This window comes from Chenopodium album, chromosome 16, assembly GCF_948465745.1.
Source record: "Chenopodium album chromosome 16, dcCheAlbu1.1, whole genome shotgun sequence".
NCBI classification, from domain to species: domain Eukaryota; kingdom Viridiplantae; phylum Streptophyta; class Magnoliopsida; order Caryophyllales; family Amaranthaceae; genus Chenopodium; species Chenopodium album.
The window spans coordinates 14,873,375-14,877,129 of record NC_137849.1 but is presented as its reverse complement, the minus strand read 5'-3'; the positions used below and the strand labels follow the sequence as shown (position 1 = coordinate 14,877,129).

General features: G+C 40.8%; 1 pseudogene; it reads right to left on the bottom strand.

Moving 5' to 3' along the window:
* Positions 1 to 1,171: 1,171 nt before the first annotated feature.
* On the bottom strand, positions 1,172 to 1,270 carry LOC145587042 (small nucleolar RNA R71; annotated as a pseudogene).
* Between the last annotated feature and the right edge of the window lie 2,485 nt (positions 1,271 to 3,755).

Below are 3,755 nucleotides of genomic sequence, written 5' to 3'. Positions count from 1 at the left end.
GAGGTTTGGCCATCTTTGATTAATACACTAGATTGCATTGTAAGCTTGCTATGATACGGACCATTGATTAGTGAACTTGCAATTTCACGATTGAGGTGCTTTGTGACGTTCCCTAGTTAGTGTTTAGCGTAGTTGACGCTAGTTAGACCTCTAGGTGAACCACCTTAGTATGCTCTTTTGGATACATGATGATTTTCCTTCATATCGCTTGACTTAGTCGGTTTGACCTCCCAAATTACCGTTTCCATTATGATTGCATGTGGATCCATTGCCCTAGTGTCTTAGATTGATTTAATACAAGTTTGCATACCTAGTTAGCTTTACTTCTACCTCAAACCCCTTCTTGATTCCGAAATAGCTTGATCTAGACTTCGTGCACTTGATATCCATTCCCTTGGGTTCGACCTTGACTTGCCACTACGCTAAATAGGGGTTAGTTAAGCTACAAATTTTGTTTGATAGGGTGGGGTGGTAGACCAACGACCTACCGTTTCCATCCCCATCAAAATGGCGCCGTTGCCGGGGAATGGTGCTTGAGTGTATGTTGTTTTTGAGTCTATTTCATTTTGATAAAATACAAAAAGATTTTGTTTCTCTAGGCTACACTTGTAGCAGTGCTACTAACATTTTTGTGTGAGTTTTGCATGCATAGAACCCGCGATCGTCCCCTTGTTCCCCTTGATCCGGAAATTGAGAGGACTCTTTCAAGAAGAAGATTGGATAACAGATCCTTGGCTTATAGCTCTTCAAGTGAAGAAGAAATTCAAGAAGAACAAGGAATGGGTGAAAATCCTAGAATAGCCTTGAAGGAGCTTGGAGTGCCCGGGGCATATAGGTTTGAGAGTGGAATAGCTCCACCTACTACCCCGGCAAATGACTTCGAAATCCGGCCAGCAATGATCACCTTGATTGAGAGAAGGCAATATAGTGGGGCTAAGAATGAGAGCCCATTGAACCATTTGAAAGAATTTGAAAAATATTGCAACACTATCAAAGTCAATGGGGTCTCTCAAGAATTCATCCGCCTCAAGTTGTTCCCTTTCTCTCTATTAGGAAGATCTTTGGAGTGGCTAGACAAGGAAGTGAAGCCCAACTCCTTGAGAACTTTGGATGATGTTACAAAGGCTTTCTTATCCCGTTTCTATCCCCAAAAGAAGACGGCGGAGGCAAGAGCCTTGATTCAAGGGTTCAAGCAAAGGCCGAGTGAAAGCCTTTATGAAGCATGGGAGAGATTCAAAGAGTATCAAAGGGAGTGCCCTCACCACGGAATCCCCACATACCAAGTGATCCAAATCTTCTATGGCGGTTTAAGTCCCCAAGGCAAGTCATGCCTTGATGGAGGGGCCGGGGGCCCTATCATGAACAAAACCGAAGAAGAAGTTGTGGACATCATTGAGGACGTGGTGACATATTATAGGGATTGGCAAGATGGGGAGAGAGACTCTTCAAGCAAGCAATCTTCATTGTATTCGGTGGACCATCTCAATGCAATCAACAACCTTTCCTCCCAAATGACAAACTTAGGAAAGGAGGTCACCGCAATCAAAGCTAAGTTGGAGAGCACTTCTACCTCTTCTCAAGCTTCTAATCTTCCCTCCCAATTTAAGGGGAGAGGTACTCCTTCTAACTCTCAACCCCCTCCCTCTTCACATAATATGCCTTTGGGTTGCTTGTTTTGTGATGCATGTGGATCGTATGATCATGACTCTAGTGTTTGTCCTAATGAATGTGTTGATGAATTTGACAACAATGAGTGTGAACATGTTAATTTTGTGTCAAACAACAATGTTCAAAGGTTTGATAATCAAAAAGGCCAATGGAATAGGAATTACCAAAACCAAGGCAATTTTGACAACTATAATCATAATGGTGGTTATAGGAACCAAGGGAATCAAGGTTCTCGTAGCCAAAATCAAAGCCAAAACTATGGAAATCAAAATCATAATTATGGTAATCAAAACCAAGGTTATGTAAATCATAACCAAGGTAATGGAAACCATAATCATGGTGGTGGTAACCATAATCAAGGTTATGGTTCAAATCAAAATAGGAGTAATTGGAACAACCAAGGAAGGGGAAATTTTCAAAACAATGCTCAAAGAGGTCCCCCACCCGGTTTTGTTCCAAAGACTCAAAATGAAAATTCCTATTCACAACCTTCTTCCCCTAAGACAACCTTGGAAGAGTTGATTGATAATCAAACCAAGATCATTAACACCTATATGGCGGTTAGTGATAAGAAATTCAATGAGATGATGACCCACAATAAGATGCTTGAGACTCAAATTACTCAATTAGCAAGCACTATTAAGGATTTTGCTAGTCCTTCATCTTTGCCTTCCCAAGGTGTTGAACCAAAGAAACCCGTGTACTCTATTGCCACAAGTGGTGGAAATGATTTTGATGAGGGAGTTTCTTGTTCAAAAGAGGGAAGAGATGAGAGTGGTGCTAAGGAGAATGAAGTGGAAAGGGTTGAGTCTAAGGAAATCCATTGTGAGGTTGACAAAAGAGAAGAGTGTGTTGGTGAAAAGATGAGTGAGATAGAGAGATTTCCCGATCTACCATATCCCCAAAAATATTTGAGATTCAAAATGGATGAGCAATTTGGGAAGTTCCTTGAAGCTTTTAAGGATGTTCATGATTCTACACCCGCTACCGAACCAATTCCCGACATGCCTAAGTACTCCAAGTTTGTTAAGGAGATCTTAAAAGAGAGAGAGGATTTTGATGAGGGTAGTTCGGTGGAAGGAGGGAAGTGCTTTAGTGCTCTTATCCATGGTGAACTTCCGAAGAAGATGGAGGATCCGGGGAATTTTTCAATCCCTTGTCGAATTAAGGAAATAGTTTTTGAAAATGCTTTGTGTGACCTTGGTGCTAGTGTTAGCATTATGCCTTTCTCGGTCTTCGAAAGGCTTGATCTAGGTGAGCTTCAACCGTCCAAGATAACACTTCAATTGGCCGACCGTTCTATTAAGCTTCCTAAGGGAAGAATTGATGATGTCCCCTTAAGGATTGGAGAGTTTGTTTTTCCGGTGGATTTTGTTGTTCTAGAGATTGAGGAGGATGAACATATTCCAATCATCTTAGGGAGACCTTTCTTAGCTACCTCGGGAGCTTTAATAGATGTCAAAGGAGGTCAAATTACTTTGAGGTGTGGGAAATTAGAAGAGAGTTTTAAGTTAAAACCAATGCATGAGTCTTTATCTTGTGTCCAAGATATCGCATGTGCTAGTCTTTCTCGTTCCATTGATGGTATGTGCATGATTGATTCTTCTACTAACAATGTTTTTGAGATTGTTGATGATGTTTGTGCAAGTATTAATGACGTTAGTGAAGAAGAATTTGTGATTCAAAAGCCAAAGGATGAGAAAGATATTGGTTTTCCAAATTGGTTTAAGCTTAATTCTCATGAGGAAGAGAAGGCTTCCATGATTAAGGATGTTGAAGTCAAGCCGAAGAAAAAGGCCCGTGACTCGAAGAAAACAAGGAAAAGGAAGAAGTTGAGAAGTGAAAAAGAAGAATTTGAAAAGAATTTTGTGAGAGTTTCTTCAAGCATTAATGAGAAGTTGCCCAAGGTTGAAGAAGAATTTGCTCTATCAACCACCTTGAAGAAGGTGGTGTTCTTTGATCCTCCATGATTAGGAGGAAGGGTCGAGCTTAGGACCTTAAGCAAGCGCTTCCCGGGAGGCAACCCGGAGTTTCTAACCTTTCTCTTTGATTTTTGAATTTTCTCATTTTTGTTTCTTTTATTACTT